At 35.6% G+C, this 25,219-nt stretch overlaps 1 protein-coding gene across 1 annotated transcript in view; it reads right to left on the minus strand.

The window, feature by feature from the left end:
- Positions 1 to 25,219, minus strand: part of LOC106638117 (programmed cell death 6-interacting protein-like) — a 463,402-nt gene that overhangs the window by 40,270 nt on the left and 397,913 nt on the right. The window lies entirely within an intron of this gene.

The raw sequence follows: 25,219 nt of genomic DNA on the forward strand, positions 1-25,219 counted from the left end.
ACGAGTTTTCCAAAAAATTGCGTTATTGTACATTCTTATCACAAATCCTGTTGTTAATTCTCTGTTAAAATTATCACCAGCTTAGTGTGAATCTACCATACAGTTAAATACTTAATTTTTTTCATCATCATTATAAATTAATTTTATATCTTTTGTTCTTAGTAAATATTTTAATACTTTCATTGCGTACTTGAAGTAACTTGCATTATAACAATTCTGAAACCTACTATAATAATCTAAAATAATTTACACTGTATGTTATATCCGGTCTCGTACCTACACTAACATATAACAGTTCTCCAATTAAATTTCTGTATTTTATTCGTTTCTCGCAACTATCACATTTCTCAATTTTTAAATTCGTTTCCATAGGAGTATAATGTAATCTTACATTTTCAACATTATTTTTTATCGCTAGTGATTCTATATACTTTTGTTGACCTAACTTCATTGTGTTTCTTCCTTTATTGTAATTAATTTCAATTCCAATGTAATTTTTAACTTTACCTGAATCTTTCATTATGAATTTTTTTATGAGTTTCGCTTTTATTTCTTTTATTTTATTCAAATCTTTACTGCATATCAACAAATTATCAACAAAAATAAAAATACATATAAGATTTAATTTATTACTTTTTACATATAAACAATTATCGTTATTACTTACAACAAAATTTTGATCACTTAAAAATTCATGATATGTATTATACCAAATTCTTGGATTTTCTTTCAATCCATATAGCACTCTGTTTAGTTTACAAACTTCATTTTTTCTAATTTCATAGCCCTTGGGCTGATTTATGTAAATTTTTGATTTTATTTGGCCATTTAAAAGTGATGTTTCTACATCCATTTGTTCGGTATATTCATTATTCTGACAACAACAAGATAAAAGTATTTTTAATGTTTGCATTTTACTAACAGGCGAATATACATTTTCTATGTACTCAGTTTGTTGAAAACTTCTCACTACTAATCTCACTTTAAATGTATTTTGATGTTTTTTTTTTTTAATTTCCACTTCACATCTAAAATTTCTTTATTTTTTGGCTTTTTAACTATATTCCATGTTTTATTTTTGGTAAGATTTTTTATTTAAACCTTTATGGCTTATTGCTATTTTTCGCCTTTTTTTCGAACCAAGCGCTTCCTCGAATGTATTTGGTATATTCGCATTCATGTAATTAACGTATACTACATGTGCAACTGGATTACCATATCTTTCGAAAGGATTCTTTTTTCTTTCCGATTTTCTACTAATTAATTTTTGCGATTCGTTTTCAATCAGAATTTCTTTTTTATTTACATTCATCATCTCATTATTTTCATCAACAGTTTGATAGCTTTCATGTTCAATACTTTCGTTTTAATCATAATCAAATTTAATTTCGCTGGATTGATCAGACTCTGTTTCTATTTTATGTCTTAAGCAAATTACATTCATTTTAACTTCGATTACGTCAACGAGTCTAGCTACTATTACTTTATAGTTTACTAGTACTCTATAACTATAATTAGCATACCCAACTAATATCCCTAACTCAGCTTTGTCATTCCATTTATTTGTTTTTTTAACCTCTGGTTTACGAACTAACACCCTATTTCCATAAATTTTTTAATGTTTTACGTTAGGCTTAATACCAAAAAATATTTAATATGGTGTTTTACTTTCAATTGTGTATGGTATTGTTCGATTTTTTGAATAAGCTACTGTTTTCATTACTTCGGGCCAAAATTTCAAATTTGTATTTGCTTCTTTCATCTAACACCTAACTATATCCATTGCTGATCTGTAATATCTTTCCATGACACTATTGAGTTTATGTGCATAAGGTGGGCATGGCAATAGTTTGATGCCTTTGAATTTAATGAAGTTAAAAATTTCTTTAAGTACCTTTTTCCACTGTCGCATTGTACCCTTTTAACCATTTTGTTAAATTTATTTTGTTCAAAATTTACATAATAAATAAAGCATTTCACTGTTCCTCACTTATTTTTTATACAAATGATTTTTGCGCATTTGCTGTATTCATCTACAAATGTAAGAAAATATTTTTTTCCATTATTAACTATTGTATTGTGTGGCCCATTTAAATTAGTATGAGTAGCTTCTAAAGTTTCTGTGACCTTATTCTTACAATTTTCAAATGGTTTGTTTGTCATCTTACTTTCAACACAATTCGCGCATTTCATTGCAATATTTTTTAATTTGTCTGGCGCACCATCAATCATTTTGTATTTAATCAATTTATTTTAATATTACAAATTAATGACGACTAATGCCCTGTGCCACTCTTCTTTGTAAGTTAATTTATCATCGTTATTTGAATCAGTACAATTAACGTATTTGTTATAAGAATAATCTCAATGACTTTTTATATAGTATAAGCCATTTTTAAGTTGCGCAATCGCTGTAAGCTCAATATTTGATTTCATATATATGTTTGCTGTATTATCAGTCACTATAATTTTGCTAACTTTCACGATCTTTAACATACTTAGAATATTTTTCTTAATTCTTGGTACATAATAAACATTATTTAAATCAATACGTGACTTATACGAATGGTTATCAAAATAAATTTTTATTTTTCCTATTTCCAAAGCCTTTAAATTTTCTCCATCTGGCAAACTTACTTCTAACGGTTTGTTTGAATTTATATATTTACTAAAGAATTTATCCGTGTTAACAATATGGTCAGTACTACCACTATCTAATAACCAATTTACTTCGTTACCTGTTGAACAGTTATTTATTTCTCTCTTTTCGTGATCGATTTGCACATTTCACGCTCCTGAAAAGTTCTGTTGTTATTGACATTTTTCGTTCGTTATGTTGCTATAGCCTCTGCTTCTCCTATTTCCTCTGTATGTACCTGTGCCTCGGCTGTTGCCTCTATGTCTCCCTCTCCCTCACCGCGTGTCTCTGGCTTAAGCACCTTATTGATAGTTGGATTGGCCTTGATTACGTACTCCTGCCATATTTCAAAAATTCTCACGTTTATAACACTGTCTTTTTATTTTTGTATGGAATGTAGTAAATTTATTTTTACTTTTACTCTCTAAGGTTTTCTTTGTTAGATTTTTTTTCTTTGATTTTCAATTTCACGAATTCCACAGTTCCTTGTTCTTTGGGTATAAGATCTATATATTCTCCGATGTAGTTATAGCTTGCTGGCAATGCTCCTAACATATATCTCATTTTTTCGGATTCGGTTATTCCTCTTTCAGCAGCCTTGAATTCATTTACTGTTTGCTCAAGCTCAGCAAAAAATTCTTCTACTTTTTCAAAGTTTTTAAACTTTATTTGCTCTATTTTTTCTCGATTAACCATCGGTAGTGCTGTGGATTTGGTCATATATATTTTTTCAAGTTTTTTTATCATCTCATACGCCGTCTTGCTTTTTCTTATGTATTTAAGTTGCCTATTCGATACTGTACTTGCAATAATCACTCTTGCTTTGAGGTCACCTTTATTCCATGCGGCATCTATGTCTGCGTTTGTTCTCTTTCTAGGAGCTTGTTGTTGACATTTTTCACATTCTAGTAACATCAGCAATCTACATTTTCAACTGCTGAATTCTTCTCCACCTAATACGGGAATCACGACATTGTCAGTTTTCTCTCTATCGGCCATTTTGTCTTCTACGTATTTGCTAGACTCTTCTAGAAATTTCTTTATTATAAGTACTTCTCTTGTTATTTTTACTAATCTTTTTCTCAAATATTTTATGTCTCTGTCCACATTTAATTTTCCTTGTTCACTTACCATTTACTTATTTCAGCTTTTGCACTTAATTTTTACCACTGGATTACTGATTACTTCATTACATACTTTGTCTTTACCATTGGATTGACATTCTCATTAGTTGTGATCACTTGCATAATTGCTTCAATTTTCTTGTGTTGGATTTACACTTTTACCTGGGCCTTGCCTTTGGTTGATTTTCAAGGACCGCCGAAGCAGTGCGTGAAAAATAAAAAAAAGAAGGAAGTCCTAACCACTGACTTGGCTTCTATGTTGGATACAATAAAAGAAAGTGGTTTTAGTGTAATAATATATTTAAAAATGAACTTATTGCCTAATATTCATTGTCACCTTAACGACGAAAGAGTGACCACTTACGACAAGAGCTAGGGCTTGATTGGCTGTATTACTAGACGCTGCGTGTACACTTCGTGGTCGTCATTTACATGTGTATGTGCGTTCAGACAAGACTGTACTAATTTACTTACATTACAACAGTAACCCTTTGCAGATAATTATTTTCGGAAGAAAAAAGAGTGTTAGCTTTATCCAGTTAACACGATTTAAAAAAAAACGTCAATGTCAAACTAGTACCCCAGGTGAAAACCTCTCTGAGGGAATCCACCGGCAGTTTTGATCTGGTGCAAATCTGGGTAACTGCCAATGGCCCCACAGACTCTGGGGGTAAGGGTCACGAAGATGTTTCTCATGGCCAACAGGACTGTCAAATGTTCCATGGCCTTTTCTCACAGATATAGGACGAAGAGGAAGCCTTTCGAGTATAGGCAGTAACGTCAGCGAGGACAGCAACATGACAGTTTTCAGCAACCAGACCCAGGAGAAGCTTACCTCTATAAAAAATAATGGTGCTAAGCCTGACGTAAAGCGACAGCAAGAGTATAAGCAAGGTAAATCGGCAACAAAAGAGATTCAAGAGACGCTGAACGCAATGAACGCTATGTACGAAAACACGGCAAAAGCTGTTAAAAATGGTCTCAAAGCTGAGCGTGAACATCTTGAAGCAGCAGAAGTGATGAGAAAAGACGTACTTTCGAAAGTATGGTCAACAAAAGGTTGGAAGGCATGCTTCGGATCAAGCATGTTCAAAAAAGAACCCTGAACACTGCCCTTAAGGAAACAGAACGGGTTAAAAGAAACAGGAGTTTATCAGACAGTCCTGAAAAATGCCATATCTTGTAAAAAAAGGAAACAGGCAGAGGCCAACAAGAAGAGGTTCTCCTGAACGACAAAAAAGACCAAAAGAAGAGAGTTGACCCGACGACAACAGTACTGGTCAAGATGGCTGAAGGGCAGACCTTTGCTAATGTGCTGAAGACAATGAAGGCGAATTTTGACCCTGACAAGGCCAATGCCGCAGTTAAAAGTATTGTCACAACAAAAGAAGGATACGTACTTATTATGGCTAAAGGTGTAGAGAATGCTTCTGCATTCTTACAGCAAATTAAAAAGTCGGTAGCTGGACAGGGAACTGTCAAAATAAGCACGAAAAAAGTAATACTAGAGGTCCAAGACCTGGACGCTTAAGGAGACATACTTATAAAAGCCGAGAAAGACGAGGTTAAATAGGCTTTTGTCAAGACGTTCGGACTAGATAGCCAGGAGCCTAAAGTAGCTTTTTTAAAACTAAACATTAGAGGATAGAGGCTGGCGTTAATAACGTTAATAAGTAGACGAAGCAACCGCTAGACAAGCAGAAGGCTAAAAGTTGACTTCGTAATCTGCCGAATTCGACGAAGAATCGAAGTAACAAGATATTACCAATGCCTGGGACATAGACATGTCTCAAGCAGCTGTAAAGAAAAAAAGCGCTTAAAGAGGCCAGGAAAAAGGCGCAAGCAGGAGGTAAATAAGGCGGAAGGGCCTTGAGTAAAAAGGTGGGCTAATGTGGACTCACGCTGCTCTAAGTACTTGTACCTATCAACAAGGGAAAGCATCAAGCTCATAGTGGTGCTTGCTATGTTAGTAGCCTATTGTGGAGCGCTAAACAGGGTGCTGGTCCTCAGGGACACCAAATCCTTTTAAGGACTTGAGAGGATCGGCACCTCTAGCAAATGGTGGCAAGCTTGCTCGTTAATGCTGTGAGACGCGATGGTCTTACTCGTGGCTCCACCCTGAAGTAATGCTAACGCGGTTCCAGGTTAGAACTTAAGCCACGCGGCATGGGGGAAAGGGCTTAGTGGGTATGGATGATCTCATACAAAAAATCCACTGAGTCCCACACTACTGCTGTCCCTGTGGTGTGCCTCAATGCAATTCCCCTCCACAAAAAAAAACTACTACTGCTACTACTACTACTATTACTACTACTACTACTACTACTACTACTACTACTACTACTACTACTACTTCTACTACTACTACTACTACTATTACTACTACTACTACTACTACTACTACTACTACTACTACTACTACTACTACTACTACTACTACTACTACTACTACTACTACTACTACTACTACTACTACTACTACTACTACTACTACTACTATTACTACTATTACTACTACTACTCCCGAGTGGGGTTTTCGCTAGTTTCTCCATACCGGGCGCTTCCCCGGGTGGCGGATAGGGGAATCCTCTTAAAATAAGAGGTGACGATGGGCAGCTGGGGTGGCTCTCTGTGGTGGTGGTCGGGAGCGTGGATCGGGGGGCGTGTGTAGCGTTGGCGTGTGTATCTGCGGCGATGTGGACGGGGGAATAGTGCTCAATGCCTCCATCGGTGTGGATGCATGGGCCGGCTCTGCTTGTGCTCTTTGGTCTTCGCTTTTTGCTGCTTCCGTGGGTGGCACTCCATTGCTTGATGCGGGCCAACAAAAACTAGCACCCGTCGTGTATAGAAGTAAGCGGCGGTTGAAACATTCTTCTCAGATACATGCATCACACACTCTTACTAAACAAACACAGGGACACTTACGGATTGTTCTGGGTTGTGTGTGGCGGGTCCTTTTCCGGGCTTGCGCTGGGGGCCCGGCGACGGGTGAAGCCGGATGATGAGGCCCGGGTAGGTCTGGGTAACCATATCTGATATGGCTGTACACCTCATTAACAAAAAAGACGTGGTGGGCCGACTTATCTAGGCTTACTACCACTAAGGAGGCTATATGGCGGCACCTTAGTGCCTTACGCCAGCCCGTTTTGTTGGGTTGTCTGCGCGGTCTCGGGACTGTACACCTGCCGCTCATCTCGCTGGGATGACCGTTGTGTACCAACAAATACATACATTACGCACGAACACCATTCTTACACTTGTTACTCAACGCCAGGGCAGTCTCTGTGGGTGGGACTGAGGGGGAGTGGCGACTCCTGGCCGGCCCAAGCGAATAGCGGTCTTCTCTGGTGACAGAGAGGGCTGCTGCCCTGGTTTTAACCCTTTCCAAATACTTATTTCTAGAAAAAAGGGTAGTGCTGGCCTTCGCGGGTCAGTACGTCACTAAAAAGATGCCACAATGAAAAACGTCAATGCAAAACAAGTACCCCAGGCGGTAACCTCTCTGAGGGAATCCGCCGGCAGTTCCGATTTAGTGAAAGCCCGGGTGACTGACGCAGGCCCCACGGATTCTGGGGGAGGCCACAAAGACGTGTCTCATGGCCAACAGGGACTGCTAAATGTTCCATGGCCTTTTCTAAGAGACAAAGGACGAAGAGGAAGCCTGTCGAGTATAGGCACTAACGACACCGAGGACAGCAACGTGTCAGTATTTAGCAACCAGACAAGGGAGAAGCTTGCCTCTTTCGAAGAAGATGGTGCTAAGCTTAGAGTTAAGCGACAGAAATTGGCTGATTAAGTCAAATCAGCAACGAAAGATATAACAGAGACGCTACAATTAATTAACGATAAGTACGGCAACACAGCGAACGCTGTTAAGAATGGGCTAAAAGCCGCGCTAGGACACCTTCAAGAGGCAAAGGTGCTAAGAAAAGGCTTTTTTTATGAAGAAGAAATTTACGTTAACGCTCGGAAGTCGTCATTTAAATCCCTGCAGGGGAGGGAACAAAGGCGAGATAATTTTCGACGGCATGTTCAGAAGAAGACCCTGAACACTGCCCTTAAACAAATAGAACGTAGTAAAAAAAACAGGAGCTCATCGGACAGCCCTGAGAAACGCCAGCATACTATGTCTTCAAAGAAAAAGAAAATAGTTAGTGGCAAACAAGAAGAAATTCCCCTGAATATCAAAACAAGCCAGAAGAAAAAAGTAGACGCCACAACAACAGTAGTAGTGAAGATGGCTGGAGGACAGACCTTTGCAACGGTGGTGAAGACGATGAAGGCGAATTTTGACCCCGATAAGTCTGACGTGTCAATCCAAAGTGTTCTTACTACAAAAAAAGAAGACATACTTATTAAGGCCAAAGGTGTAGAGAATGCTATTGCATTCTCACAGCAAATTGAAAAGTCGGTAGCCGGACAAGGTACTGTCAAAATAAGCAGCAGAAAAGTGACTTTAGAGGTCCGAGACCTGGATGCCATTGTTGAGGAAGATGAGGTCAAAAAGGCTTTCGCTAGGACTTTTGGACTTAGGAGCCAGGAGCCAGAAGTAACTATCTTAAAGCCAAATGCCAGAGGACAGAGGCTGGCTTTAATCAAGGTGGACGAAACAACTGCCAGACAAGTAGAAGAGGAGGGCAGGTTACGAGTCGGCTTCGTAAGCTGCCGAATACGAAGAAGAATTGAAGTAATAAGATGTTACAAATGCCTGGGATATGGACATGTCTCAGGCAACTGTGAGAACGAAAACAGATCCAAGCTGTGCTTCCGGTGTGGAAGCTCAATCCACCGGAAGAAAGAGTGTCCAGGCCCAGCACAGTGCTTTCTTTGCCCAACAACGGACAACAAGCACAAAGCAGGCAGCGGAAGCTGCCCTTTATTCAGAAGAGCCCTGAAAGAGGCCAGGGATAAGGCCCAAGCAGGAATTAAATAAGGCAAAAAGGCCTTGAGTTGAAAGACAGGCTTATGTGGACCCACGCTGCGCTGGGTACTTTTTACCTATCAGCAAGGGAAAGCATTAAGCTTATAGTGGTGCTGGCTGAGTGGGCGGCCTGCTATGAAGCGCTAGACAAGGAACTGGTCCTTAGGGACCCCGAGTCCTTTTCAGGACTCGAGAGCATCAGCACCTCTAGCAAATGGTGGCGAGTTAGCTCGTTAATGCTGTGAGACGCGATGGTCTCCCTGGTGGCTCCACCCTGAAGTAATGCTAACGCGGTTCCGGGGTGAATCAAAAGCCACGCGGCATGGGGGGGGGGGTTTAGTGGGTATGGGTTGTCTAAAAAAAAAATGCACCGAGTCCCACACTATCGCTGTCCCTGCGGTGTGCCTCAATGCATTTCTCCTCCCTCCACAAAAAAAAAAAAAAAAAAAAACTACTACTACTACTACTACTACTACTACTACTACTACTACTACTACTACTACTACTCCTACTACTACTACTACTACTACTACTACTACTACTACTACTACTACTACTACTACTACTACTACTACTTCTAATACTGCTGCTGCTGCTGCTGCTGCTACTATCACTACTACTACCACAAATACTCCTGCCACTGCTGCTGCTAGTTTTTACTTAGGGAGAAAAAAAATGCAGTAGTTAAGCACATTGTTTTGTTTTTGAGACAGAGGATGCAAAACACAAACGCAGTAGTAGGTACTGCCTAATGTTTAAATAAGCATTACAGAAGGCCAGGAAAAAGGCCCAAGCGGCTCGAAAGTGAAGAGGCCAAATTCTTAAAGAAGAGTAAGTTTAATGTGGACTCACACTGCACTAGGTACAGTTTTTTATGAGCCAGAAAAAACATCAAGCATTTAGTGGCATCTGCAGAGATTTCAGTTTAGTCAAGAGCGCCAGATATGGGCGTGATTCGCAGATACCCCAAGTTCCCTTTATGACTTGAGAAAATTAGTACCTCTAGTAATGGTACCAAGCTAGCTCGCTAATGCTATGAGATACAATGATCTTCTTGGTGGCTTTACCCTGAAGTAATGCTAACGCGGTTTTAGATCACAACTTAAGCAACGTGGAATGGCGGGAGGATTAAGTAGGTATTAGTGGTCGAATAGGAAAAAAATTAACTGAGTTCTGTACAATTTCTATCGCTGAATATTAATAAGTAGTTACACTCATATTAACAATAAGGATAATAATAATAATAATAATAATAATAATAATGATGATGATGATGATGATGATGATGACGACGACGACAACGACGACGACGACGACGACCCTGTTTAGTGTCCAGTTTGCTATCTTATTTTTTTTACAGACGTCTTAAGAAAATAAAACCTTTTAAAATAAGGCATTTTTAAACAGAATTTTTAATCTTCGGGTCGAAAAAAAAGAAGTCAGTAAGTATGTAGCCAACCCATACATTTTGAACACATTGTGGTCTGAATTCAGGTCCAGTGTTTTATGAGGAATCAATTATATTATTTGATTCGCGGGATGTACTATTATAGGTAAACACAGCAGTACCAAGGGCTAGGTCCCATATGTTTTCTCCAAATTTAGAGTCTTACGTGAAAGCCCGCACTATGTCCTGTATCGTCCGATGAATTCGTTCTGCCACACAATCGTACTGAAGAGCATTAGGACAGGTCAATTAAAGCTCACCTCCCAACTTCTACAGAACTACTACTGTACCTTTTTTGCTAAACTCTGTGTCCTGATGTACTCATTTATAATGTACTTTAGCATTTAATTTAAGATTTCGCATACTCTTTACGAAATTTTTTAAACAACGTTCACTTAACCTTCAGATTTCACAGGATATGCAATCGTCAATCTGAAATTATCACCATGTGTATTACAATAAATTTATATCCCTTTAGAAGAGTTACTAGGCTTATAGAACCTATTATGTCAGCTCTATCTTACTTGCGTGTATTATCTCTAAAAATTTAAAAGCCCTTTTTCTCCTCATATTATAAGGCAATTCTATAATTTCAGAAGTCTGACAAACTTTTTTTGAAAACAATTTTTGAAAAACATTATGATTTTACCCCCTACATATTGAGGGAGAATATTAACTAGAAAAAATCAAAATTTTAAGATCTTTGGCAAATGTACAGTTGTTTGAAAATTTAATAAAAAACAGGTACTGTTTGCACGGACGGTAGGGCGTTCAGCCGTGACATTCTCATTCCTTTTTAATTATTAGCAATCTGTTTGAAGAGAGTCTGCAAGTTTTATTCAAAATGGTCAATAAACAACAGTACTAAAAGAAAAAGTTATCTTGGTTTTGTATGGTCACAAGACATCTTTTCTAAAGCAATACTATTGTAGGTACCTTATATACAAGAGTCAATGAACAATTTAATTGTTTTACTGTATAAAAATATGTAAAAAAAGTTATTTTTCAACAAAAAAAAAAACAAAGTTCATTTTTCATTTTTATGGCTTAATTTGATTCTAAAAAAATTTTTCTTTAATAGTTTACTCTTACGCCCTCATGTAAATGAGCCAAGCGTCATATTTAATTAGCTACAAGCAATCATGGAGTGGACAGAACATCACACTGCACTGGCATTGAAATGTATACTATTTAATTATTTTTTTTTTAATACAAAATATTGTCCAATAGAAGCTATTCTACGTATTAATAAATTTTTTTAGATACATTTCTTTGTAAATTTGAAAATAGTTGAATGATATCTTTGTTGAATAATTATAACTATGATTCAACCCTGCCTTTAAATAAAAACTGAAGGTTGTCGAATATAGTCTCACGCTTCTTTACAGGCTACGGGACCAGCATACCACCAGAAAGTCTTTTTGTTAAGGATGACTCTTAAAATCCTTAAAATCACTGAGAAAAACAGAAAAAAGTTTATTAATAATAGTTGTCACTTAATAGAGACGATAAAGTGTGTTTGTACAAATTAGCAAACAATATAAGGTGATGTGTGTGCATATGCGTGTGTATTATTGGGCATTATTTGATGGTATCATATATATCAATAACATGGTAAATGTATGCGGACATCGTTTCCGTTATTCTCACTTATGATGTTTTTTATTAAGGCACCCCACTGACGCCAATTACACTGGAACATTCACTTTCAAATATATTTACATTACTATATTAATAGATACTATACTATTTAGTTTTACATACATACTTTCATGAATATACATATGCATAATTAGTAATTAGATCTATTCTATTACTATGAGTAAGATCATAAGTGAATTTAGATAAATTCTATTTTAATTCATATGTACGTCTGAAGTTCTTAGTGTGCTAAGCTTTTTGTTGTAATTTTAAAGATAAACTGTGTAAAAATATTATATTTCTTCATGTATGATATGATAGGAATACATACATAAATTGAAATAATACTTACGTTTACAAATGTACAAACTACGACAGTATGGCCGTATTAAGGATCATAATCTCAAGTTACAGAGCTAGTCAAGTAATTTGACTACTATAAATCGTACTGTCAAATATATATGTATTATTTAGGACGTTTTAAAATTATTTGTATTTCTTATGGAATATTATGAAATTAAAATAGTCTTGTATTTTAAGAGATGAGCAATTGAAAACTTGTACTTGAAGTTTTACAGCAGTTGGTTTATTTAAATAAGTTTTGTAATTCTAATAAAAACTTTATTTAGGGGGAAAAAGTTGTTTTGACTAGGTTCATCACCAAATTTTAAAAAAGAGTAGTATTGAAGAATACCTTTCATTTAATCACACGAAGCGGTAGAAGGCCCCCTTACTTATTTAATATGAAAAGAATACTAAATAATTTAATGGCGATTTAAATCAATGTTAATAGTTTACTGAACTGACTGTAAGTGTACATTTTTCTAAACAGAAAAATGAATAAGTGTTTTCAATTGATTACACGAAAAATTTCTTGTTTGGCTTTATTGTCGAGCTCAAAGAGAGATTGTAAGGTGATACACACTAGAAAAATCAATTTTTTTTCCATCAAACCCAAATTTTTTGAAACAAAAGCAGCTAGAGTAATTTTTTGTTGTTGAAAGTATACTATAATAATAGTTAACCCTGAGTGTATTATATGTATAGAGTTATCGCGGTCCACGTTGAATGTACACTGATTTTTACAAGGATATTCATGCAGAAATTATTTAACAGTTAAGAGAAGCTAGATTTGTCAGACAATGATTTAATAATTTAATAATAATTACACGAAAATACTTTAAAAAAAGTCCATCCTCACTAATTCCGAGTAAAATTTTGCAGTTTACAGAAAATTCAAGCTATTTTCTGCATAGAAATTTGATGTAAAATTAAATTTGGTAAGAGAGTACTTGAATTTCAAACGAAAATTTACTTAAAGTATTACAACAGACTACTACTTTTATCAGAAATGGCACGCTGCAAAAAAAAAAATTCTTATTACCTGGATTCTTAACTGACTTTGCATTTTTGTTATAGTGTGTGTTAAATAACGATTAATATCATTTAAGGTTGTTTTCATCTTCAAACCAAAAACTGTGGACTACAGTCTCACGCTCCTTCACAGGCTGCGGGACAGCAGATAGTCCAACTATTTGTTTGTTTAAAAAAAAAAAGAAGAAGTAGAGAGTTAAATATAATATCCAGGTAAGCTTACCATTCTTTCCACTAGAAACTAATACTCGCAACTCTGCTTCAATTATTAATTCGGATGACCAATTCGGATGACTTGTACTTCTTCTTTTCGTTAGATTTATAATTATTTATCTTATTATAACTTAAATTCTTTTTCTTATAACTCTTGTATCACTTTATTTTGTGTTGCTTATATATACATAAAAAGAAACAGAGAAAAAACGGAATGTCTGGTCAATCTTTTAACATTAGTTATTAACGTCTGCACTTGATGAGCGGCAGCAGGCTACTAACTAAAACGCTGCGCAAAGAAATGCACCTTGAATGAAGTTTTAGTTAAAACTTCTTCGTCTTACTTGCTATGGGGCCGGTACTTACTGATTCCATGTGTTTAGGCTTCATGGCTCGTTTCGGTTGTCACTTGACACTTCCAAGAGCCACGAAGTACACAGTCAGCTTTGTTAGGCGACGACTCTAGTTGAGTATGACTCTGTAGAGAGTCTTAAAATTCTATTATTGGGAATGAAATATAACAGGATAAAATAGAATGAAAATAAAAATTTATTCATTTACGCAAATCGTCACCTAACAGCCTCCCCTTCTTAAAACTATCACCATCCTCGGTGAATATATATTACATTATAATTTTATTATTATTATTATTATTTTTTTTTTTTTTTTCTTATACTTTCATCTTAAAATTAAACATTTATGAGTTACATAACATAAACATATTACAATAATCCTTATAGTAATAGAATAAAGTATTAATTTACAGAATTATTACATTTGTTTATTCGGGACTAAGAGTAAGGGAAGGAATGGACTCGTGAATATTACGTCTTCTTCTTCTCCTTGGCCCCTGGTTTTGTGTTTTGTGTTTTGTGCATCAAGATTTGCTGACACTCCCATCTCAAGGCATAGCTTACGAGTATAGTGCCAGTCGTATTTTACCAAGTTGATATTTTCCTGGCATGATGGGTAGATCTTTTTTAATTTCATTTGTGTTTTGCACAAAAGACTGTGCACTTCAAGGTAGCATTTGTATATTGAATTTCTACGCAATAAATGTGTTACTATTTCACGGCTTTTTTGCGAGTCTTTTTGGGAGTAATTAGCCCCATACATTTTGAGTCCTTTGAGGGCCCTTTTCGTCGATTCTTCGTTACAGTATGTAGCGAAGCTAAGGTATAACTGTCTTCCATTGTCGCGTATGACATCTAATGGGTAGTAGTTTAAATGGCTTAAAGGGCCAAAGGTCATTAACAACCAGGTGTATTCATCCGGATTCATAATGGCCGGTACCTTAGATACTACTTTTCGCGGAAGTGAGTCAATGTCTTTTGGATCGTTATTTATTCTGATTGTGTTTTTTGTTTTTGGTTTTTTTGTGATCTCATGTTTTGGCTGCTGAGTTATGCAGTACACTACTATCTGGCGCATTTTTTCTGCCCACTTAGCGGATCCATATGTTATGTGAACGGGAGTAATATCTTTCCGTGTTTGTTTTTGGGTTGAAAAATGAATATCTTCTATTAGATATTTGTTTTCGAAAAATTCAATAATATAGTTTGTGTAAATAGGTTTTTTAATAATGACGTTTATTTTAGTCCCGGTACGATTTACTCTTACAAATCGTTATATTGGACTAAGCTCTTCTACATTATTTTTTTTAAGGGTTTTGACTTCCGTCGTTGACTCTATATTCTTAGTTGGTGCTTCGATATTTTGTGAAGATGATTTGTCTTCTATTTCAATGGTTGTTCTGTCATTTAAGGTTACTGCAGCAACTGCCGCATCATATAGTTGGTAATATTCGGCCTCGTAGCCAATGTATGGAGCCGAACATGGCTGTTCTTTTAATGATAACATCAGACCAAATTTGTTGAGGGATATTTCCAATTGGCGCTTATCAATTGGTTCTTCGGTCATTATGTTTAACCAACGTCCATTTTCCGATATATTGTGAACCTTAACTTGTCTTTAATTGGCAAGGGGACAGATGCCGTTGACTTTGCCCGATTCCTCTCGTCCGATACAATCAACAATGAGTCGAATAGCTCCTGTAGCGTTGGCGCTGCATTTAGGTTATCAGCCGCTATCGCTGCCTCCCATGGTGAAAGGAATGCCACCTCGTAACTTGAGTACCCCATAGCACAGGGTTTCCGTTCGATGGACCTCACTATCCCGAAGTTTTCGAGAATTTTTTTTAGCATCAGCCTACTATAATCCCCCTGCAGCAGTATGCTAAGCTGGGATCCATCAGCCGTTGCTTCTGTGATATAAGCGTTTTGTTTGTCCATTGTGTGTGTAATTCTGCAAGCGTAAATATGATGGATGTTGTGAGGATCATAACTTGATACTGTACATGTATGAGTGCTCTTATAGTGTAATTCGTGTTGTTATTGTTCGTAAGTGATGTATCGAATGCAAATATGAGATTAAAATTAGGTTTATGAAACTATTGGATAATGGGTAGGGAATACATGGATAGATACAATTATTACTTATCATGCTATGCAGAAATATTTGCGTATTTGTAATACAATTAAATAAGTAGTTTTAATACATGCTAAAGCTTAATATTACAAAAGAGGTTAGAGGTTTCTTTTTTGACTTAAAATAAACGTACTTTATATAAATCCTAAAGATAAAATTAAGCAATAAAGTAAAGTTAAGAAGAAGGAATACGTGAAAGGAAAAATTGATTTTACAGAGTTTAAAGTTAAAATCTTAGAACTAAGTGATGTGTATTTGACGTAGAAGATGGCTAGTTAAATAGAAGGGTTCAATTATTGGATTCATTTTCTGGTACTTTTATCTTTTCTCGTAGATTAATGGTTTTGGTGAGGATTGACTTCGTTTCTGTAGTTTGTGTACAGCGTTGTCTTATGCATGAAATTACATGTCTGTGGTAAGTCATTAACTCAACTTGTTGTTGACATAATGGGTGAGTTAATTTTCGGTTTATTTCGTATTTCGTAGTCCTTTTAATTGGTTCAGCGTATTTCGTGCGATATTCGGGTTCATCGTTCTGCAATGCTAAAATAGCGCTTTTAGGATCCATGTATTTTACATATCCTTGGGATAATCTTCCCTGCCGATCTCTAACGGCATAACAATATTCTAGGGTGCCAAATTAAGAAAAATGATTAAAGAAATCTCTTTCCCTTTTCTTTTCTTCTATATCCCATGGCAGAAGACACATAAGTCTTTTTGGATCAATGTTTGGTGTATCATTGTCGTTTCTTGATGGTGTTGGTGAAGAGATCTTTTCTGCTTAACAAATATTGGATTTCATCTTAAAAAGAGAAAGTGGTTGAACTTCGTCTCTCGTATTTAGTGTTTCATCAGTTACTTAAGTAAATGAATCACTATTGTATTTGGCGGTTATAGTTCGATGTTCATAACTATGTAAATCCGTAAGTATGTGCATTTTCTTAATATTTCCTTTATTTTCTAATTGTTCGATAACTTTATGTAAAGGTTGGTTTATGTTGACTCTAGTCTTTATTGTTATTTCATATTCGGGGTTCATTGTTCTACCTGGAAGGAAAATAGTATCAAATTACTATTGATTTATGAGTCCATTTCCAGTTTTTGGGGTGTATGGCGTGGAAGTATCAAACTCCGTGTCTTTATTATAGGTCTAGCTTTAGATAATTTAGATATTTTTTGTTTTTTTTACATTTCAACATACAGTTTAATTGGTTCATGCTCATTTGGTTCTTGTTTTATGGTTACTCGGGGTTCTGCGTTCAGTGAGTTGATGGTACGTTTTATAAATTTTTCTGAGACACTACGTTTCATAATCTTCTTGAAACAGCTTCTTGCTTTGCTAATGAGTATTGCTATTATAATTATAATAATAATAGCTTCAATGACATTTCGTATTAAAGAAAAAAAAAAGTTTGTTTTTCCTCCAACTTTCGGGTCCGTATTTTCTCCATTTGATTTATTATATTTTGTACATTTAATTCTTCATCTGTCCATGCTTGTTCATTAAAGTTTAATTCTCGAATCGATTTCATAGCGTCATGTAAGTCATCAGTGTCTTTTAAGGGTTCATGTAGTACTGTTAGGTTTAAGATCACTTCTACCTGATAGGTATATTGTATTTAAGTGATAATCTTATATTCACTGGTTAAGGTTAATCTGTGAGCTTTATCCGTACACCCATCATTTATTCGTAAAAGAACTATACCTTTTACTCTTTCTTGTTGATCCAATTTTATTAGGACAGATAATGTTCAATTGTTCTTCATTAGGTGTTGAGAATAACCATGAACTATCAGCTGGTAAATAAATCCATTGGCTTTCAGTTTTCGGCGTAAACATAATCCCACAGTATTTAAATACTTTTGGTCCAGGTCATAATAACATAAAAATTTCACATTCGTTCATAGAATAAGGTTCCTTTAGCAGCTCCATAGCCGAGCATATATAACCATATAACGTCTTATCACATTGGTTAAATGTAACTTCGTTTAGTCGTTAATACGAATTATGGTCTGCTGCTACTGCTAAGTAAGGGTACGACGGTTTTATGTAGGCAGATCCATTTTGTCCAGATTGGAGTATCATGACTGGATGTAGTCTATAAAGATTGTAAGGGGTTCGATCTACGAGTGGCAAATGTAATATTACCATGGTTCTATTTTCTTGATGTACAACATCTAATTTGCTTGGGGCACTTACTTCGCCAGCATAAAAATTTTCTATGGGTGCTACAAATTCTAGATTTCTCGCAAGGTTCTTTACATCCCGGGCTACTGTTCTAAATACATTTGAAAAAAATAGCTTTGGATGTGCTTGACCTCTTTGTAAATCATGCAAGATGTCAATCAGATCTTCATGGAAAGGAATAATGTGATCTAGGGTAGCCTCAGTTCTTCTTAGGTATGCTGATGAATGATTTAGATATCTGTTAAAAGTAAAATCCTGTCCAAAAGTCAATATATCAGCAACTTGTTTAAAAATATGCTCATGGCGTTTTGTGGTATTGTATAGTTCTTTAATTGCGGCTGCAAAAATATGGCAATTTTGTTCATAAAATTTAATATATTCTTTTTGATTAGTATCCAAATTGTTGATGTTAGTGTTTATAACGTTAATATCATCTTTTGTGACTAAGGCGTAAAGTCTTTTAGCAATGCTCCCAATAATTTCAAAAGGTGTCAGTCTTTTTTCTCGTATGCTGGGGGATGGAATAATGTTTTCTCCCACATGGATTCCCACAGTGTTCATTATGTTCAATAGTGTTGCTTTGAGGTTTGTCAATCGCTTTATTTTTAAATTCAAGAGGTCCATTTCTATATAGCGAGTGCAATTAGAATAACCAAACTGTACAATGCAATATCGAAAATTTTCGTTTAATCCTTGAGTAGGTGTTTGTTCCAATATGAATTTATTAACATCCAGCCATATCACAATCTTTCAATCGGCTCTCTTAATTTTTTTTATACCGATTCGTTCGTAGTATATTCCAGGGTTTGTTTCAAGTGGTTCTATGCTACAGTTGCCATGATTAGCATAGTTTAAGTCTGCGCGACCTTTGAACGCTATTGTCATTAAGATGACCAATATAATCTGCATCGTTGTGTTTTTTTTTTTCTCTCTGGAAGACATGTAGAATATGTTTCTTACAAGATATTATTATCGGGGAACTAGTTAAAATTTATCTGTATGTTTGCGAATGGTTTCACCATTGGTTTTTTCAAGTAACACATAATTTCCCTCTAAAACTGTTCTAACCTTTAGGAGTTCATTATAAAAGCGATCAAATTTATGGGAACGCACTTCTTCCTTTACCCAAACGTACTCTCCTGGTTTAACATTAAGAGGCTTTAATTTTTTATCATATCTGGTTTTGCTTGTACTTTTATCTCTATTTGTTGATTTCCTGCTGCGATTTGCATTTCTTGAAGTCACCTTATAAGATCTTGTAAATATAATGGGTATGTTGGTAATTTTTCATCTTTAGGTATCTTCAAGGGCAACCTTGCTACTCTCCCACATACTAGTTCATAAGGCGTAAAATTTTTAGTTTCATGTACACTCGTGTTATACGTGAAAGCTGCAAATTTTGCTTAGTTGTCCCAGTCATCATATGTTTCAGAGTAAGTTCGTATAAAGTCAGCTAGGGCAGCATAACTTCGCTCTAGTGATCCGTTTGTTTGAGGGTGGTATGCTGATGTACTTAGATGATTGGTTTTGAGGGTTCTTATGAGTTGTTCCAATAAATTAGACATAAATGTAGCATGTTTATCTGATAGAATTGCTCTATGCGCATCATAAACTAATATTAGATTTTGTACGAGTGCATCGGCAAGAGTGCTTGATCTTAGGTCTGGTACAGGGACTAATATGATATATTCAGTCAAATTACACTGTATGGTCAGCAAATGGCAATTACCATTTAGTGTTATTCTTAATTTACCAACGGTATCGATGGAAACCTTATCGAAAGCTTCAATAGGTATATCTGTAAGTACCAAGGGTTCTCTTGTATTTAGTCGTTCAGTTTTTTTCTCTTGACACTTGCTGCATTTACGTACATAATTGAAAATATGATTTCTCATTCCAGGCCAATAAAATCGTTCTCTTATTTTCCCGTAAGTTTGGTTTGTTCCCTTATGTCCTCTTGTCTCCCTTATGTTCTAATTTGTCTGTAAGATCTCTCCTTCTTAAAATTCGGTAGGTTTTAAGATTTCGCCTCAACAATATTTTTTTAAGCGATTTAAAAGCTTTTGTAAGACTTTCTGAAGATACTAAATCGTTTGACGTTTCATTAATAGCGATTGACAGTATATTATGTCCTCCGTAAGGTGTTATTAAAATTTGGCCAACTTTTGGTTTCTTCGATTTCAAATAGCTAAAGTCCAGTGCACCTATCGATCTCAACAGCCTTGAGACATATGTGACTGGTTGACAATCCTTGCTAATAAAATCAACTATATTGTCTCTTTTGTATGGAAGGCAAAATCTGGTGGTAATGACATTGTGTACTAGCTTAGCTCCATTTTCGTTCTTATAATTATCAGTACTACTGCTACTATCACTAAGACTTACATACACTTTTCCGTGCTGTTGTTTGTATCGATTGATGGGTTGAAAAGAGTATAAGTCCGATAGTAACATGAAATCAGGTGCAATAGTTCGATTCATTGATTTATTTTCATTGCAGTTTATTTGTTTGTTGTTTTCATTTAAGTTATCCGGGGTTTCTTCTGTTATTTGTTGCAAGCTCGGTGCTTTAGATCGTCTTTTTTTTGCAGTAGCAAAAGTACTCGTTTGCGTTGGTGTAATAGAACTTAAGGGTGTATTATTATCAATACGTGGGGTAATTGATAATTTTCCACTTGTCCTATATTTTCTTAAAATTTCTTATTCATCAAATAGGGGTTCAAGACCTGTTGAACATCTTGATATATCCGCAATTCTTTCATCTAATACAGAATCATCAAAATTATCAGGATCATAGGTGTCCATTTCGGATAATATGTCTTGAATTTTGGGGTCCGGTTTATCTTCATCAGAAAATCTAGTTACTGATAAAAAATCGGCCTGTTCGGGCTCATCATCGTTGTTAGACTTGTCCAAATATTCTTGAAGGCTTTGGTTAAATCTCTTTGTTAACTCTTTTATTTCTTGATAAGAAACTTCATCAGGATTATTTGTCGTAGTTTTAGGTTGGTCTTAAGAAACGTCATCATTTGAACTTTCGCTAAGTGACATTGGTGTAACGAAAATTTCAGTATTTGTCATGTCTGTGTCTTAATCAGTATGTGTATTTAAGTCTATTTCTGTTTCAGTCAGTTCTTGCCATAGTCCACTTCGTCTAGGGTCATATACTGGTATTTGAGTATCTTCTCTTGACGATTCTTCAGTATTGCTTGAATCATTTTCAGAAAACATACTTGTTCTTGACGATGCACCAAGGTTAATTGTATCTCCAACTGGTAATTGTAGCATTTCCTCATTTTTGGAACTATTATGTTTTATTTCTGTAGTTTCTAAATTCGTATCGCTAGTGTGTAATGCTGAGGCTACTGATTCTGAAAAATTCACTTTTAATGGGCTAGAATCTTTTGATGTGTTTTTAGTGACATTTCTTGATATATTAGGTTGAGATGTAGATGATTTCTTTGGCTGTGGAAATGTTCTTGTTCGGGTTCTTTGAGCAATCACACTATGTTTTAATTTCGGCCGTTATTTGTTTGTTTTTAAACCAAGGGGTCGTCCAGGACCCTTGATCAACTTAAGTACATCTGTTTCTGATTTGGTCATGCTTCTTGGTTTTGTTACTCCTATTATTTCGTTCGAGGTTGTTGGCAATGCTTTAGGTTTGATCGTCGTTAATTTGGATGCTCTTACTATTCCTTTCCTCTGAATTTGTAATTCTGTTTTCTTCTTTTCCTCTATTTTCTTTCGACCCATCATCATAACTCTTAATAATGGTAATACATTGTTTATATTATTTTCTGCATAAAGAAATGGTCCTACTGGGTTTCTAGATAATGCATCAGCGTTGGTATTGAGTCTTTCTGGTTTGTATTTAAAAGTGTATTCATGATCAGTGAATTTAAACATCCAGCGAATCAAACGCTGACCTGGGTCTTTTCTTGTATGCATCCAATTCAACGGCTTACGATCGGCTACGAGAACGAATTTATTTCCTAATAAATACGAACGAAATTGATGCATTGCATATAGTGCGGCTAGACATTCCTTATCAGTTGTGGAACAATTTATTTCAACTTTGTTTAAAGTTCTTGAAAGGTAAGTGACAGGATGGTCAAACCCATCTTTTTCTTGACTCAATACCGCTCCAATTGCATAGTCAGATGCATCTGTTGTTAACTTGAATGATTTACTAAAGTCGGGGAATTGTAAAATAGGCTCTTGGCATAGGTGATCCTTTAGTATTTGAAAACTCTTTTTCTGCACTTCAGTCCATTCAAATTTTTCTCCCTTTCTTAATAAATCTGATAATGGTTTAGCTATTTTAAAAAAATCTTTAATAAAGCGTCTATAGTATCCTACTAGTCCTAAAAATTGTCTAATATTTTTCATAGTTTTTGGTTGGGGAAATTCTCTAACGGCTTGTATCTTTTCAGGGTCCGGTTCAATCCCTCGTTGACTCACTATATGCCCAAGAAATATTACTTCTTTTCGCAAAAATTCAACTTTATCTGGTTGGAGTACCATATTCGCTGATCTTAACCGATCGAAAAGTAACCTAACTTCACGGTCGTGATCTACTAGATCTTTTGCGTACATAATAATTCATCATCTAAATACACTAGCATTTCAATATTCAATAAGCCTCTCAATATAAGATCCATTAGTCGTTGGAACGTGGCAGGTGCGTTTTTCAGGCCTTCGGGCATTCGTCTATATTGGTTATGTCCATGGGGTGTCGTAAATGCTGTTTTAAACTCATTATGTTCATCCATGGGAATTTGTTGGAATCCACTTGCCAAATCGAAAACTGAAAAATATACGGCTCCTCCCAACTGGTTCCTAATATCTGCGATATTAGGCAATGGATATGCATCACCAATGGTCTTTTTATTAAGTTCTCGGAAATGAATTACTACCCTCCATCTTGGGTTTCCATGGCTATCAGGTTTTTTAGGGACAATCCAAAGAGGTGAATTATACGGTGATGACGAAGGTTCGATTATTCCATCGTTAAGTTTTTTTGCTACGTGTTCCTCTAAAACTTTTCTATGTACTAGTGGGTGACGATATTGTTAAGTGTTGATAGGGATGTTATTTTCCGTCGGGATTTCGTGTGCGACGAGGTTAGTACAAGGTAAAGTGTCTCCTGGTAACAAGAAGATTTCTGACAATTCAGAAATCAATTGATATATTTGGTCTCGTTCTTCCAAGTTTAAATGACCGGTGCGCACAAGTCCTTTTAGGTTATTTATTCTATCTCGTTTATTTTTAACAATTGGTCTCTCATGTTCGCTGCTAGTATCGGGATCAAATTCAGGTGCAATGTATTCGAAAGGAAGGATTTCTCTTGGGTCTATTTCAATCGTAATATCATCCTTATTAGTATTGATCGCAATAATATTACATTGACCGTTCTCATTTTTTACTATTCCTTCTCCTAAATTTATGTTATCACACCATACATCTATTCGTGGTAAGTATCCTTCAGTTAAATTAGTAATAATTAAATTAATTCTTACTATTTGACGTGTTCGAGCCTTAATCGTATATTTAGTTGCTCTACTGGTATTTTTTTGTTTCTCATTAGGGCAATGTTCTACACTAGGAGTATTTTTATGCTGTTCAATGGCATGGGGTTGGAGTATATCTTGGTCGACTAATTCATTATTTTCACTGTATATCTCACTTTCAACAGTTTTATTTTCAAAGGCCTTCATAAGATTTTCACCTCTTTCTGATAAGATCAGTTTTTTAAACTTATCTCGAAAATGAAAATCAGCTTTTATGTCTCCAAATTTTTTGTATTTAGGTATATTTGATCTTTCGGGTGGGCCTACGACGTATTCGTCATAAAATTTCTGTTGGTTAAGTTTATCCTTAAGGCATTCTGTCTCTTTGTTAGTATCAAGGGTTGTAGCTAAAATTTGATTTTCCTGTGCTTGTTTTTTGAGTTTTATGGTTTTTTGTTTTTTTTCATCTCTTTCCAATTGCTCTATTTCCTCAAGAGTTTTTAAAAAAGGAATGGAGTTCATTACGTCATCATCTAGTACTATAGCATCATGATAATATGATAATGTGGCTCGTCGTACCTTACAAAACTTTCGACCCAATAAACCGCCATCTTTAATCGGAAAATCGTTAGGGATCACATAAAAAATTTTAGGTTTTCCTTGTATGGTCATATACGTTGTTCCTTTAGTTAAAACTGGGTGAGGTGTGATTCCAGTAAGGTTAATAATTTCACTAGTCTCTACTTGTGAATATGGGTGCAGTTGATCTAATTGAATCAGATTTGTGGTGGCGCCATTATCAAGCATGAGTGTTATAAAGTGATTTTTCCCTTCTGGGACTGATAACCTTATGCTTGTAGGCTCGTCGTCTTTGCCGAGTCCCTGGCACGTGCCAATGTGGACGGTTTCAATTCTGTTGCTATTTTCATTACCTGAGCTGAAACATTAGGTGTAGGGGTTAAATTCTGTCCTTGGGGGCTCACCTCCGAACGACGATTGGGGTGAGCCTCCTGAGAGTTTAAGTTATGCGGCAAACGGTCATCTCCTGGTTGGTATTGATTTTGAAAGTTCTGATTCTGATATTTAGAATTAAAACTTAGTTAATTATAACTATTATAATTATTATTTCGGGGGTACCTATTATAATTCTGACCTCTGCCTCGGTATCCTTGATTATTACCAGGATTTAAATAAGCATTCCTTTAAGTGTAATAATCATTAGGATTTCCGTTATTATCGTCCGAAATTATTCTAATGATGATTAAAGTTTCTTGATTGATTTTGAAAATTCTAATTTCTTCCCTGATTCTGATAATTTTTACAGTAATTCTGTTCATTATTTTGTTGTTGATATTGTCTATTATAATTTTTATAATTATCATACTGCCTATCAGCGTTATTATTCTCTTTGTCGATCTGTTGTTCATTAACTTGTGCCACTTGATTTGATGAGAATGGCTGATCGGGATACCTATTCTGCTGTTGATATGAGTTGTTTAAATTATTTCTAAAGTCACTACGAGGTAGTCCTTGATATCGCGTATCCGAAATTATATCCGCTCTCATTCGGCTTTTTAATCTCAACGCGTAATCGAAGGCGTCGGCTAGAGAAGCAGGTTCTTTCGCATCTACCTGCTGGCTTATCATAGGTGCTAGACCTTTTATGAACATGTCTAA

Source organism: Copidosoma floridanum, unplaced genomic scaffold (genome assembly GCF_036245765.1).
Source record: "Copidosoma floridanum isolate Cflo_tuat_1 unplaced genomic scaffold, Cflo_Japanese_pri ptg000017l, whole genome shotgun sequence".
Classification (NCBI taxonomy): domain Eukaryota; kingdom Metazoa; phylum Arthropoda; class Insecta; order Hymenoptera; family Encyrtidae; genus Copidosoma; species Copidosoma floridanum.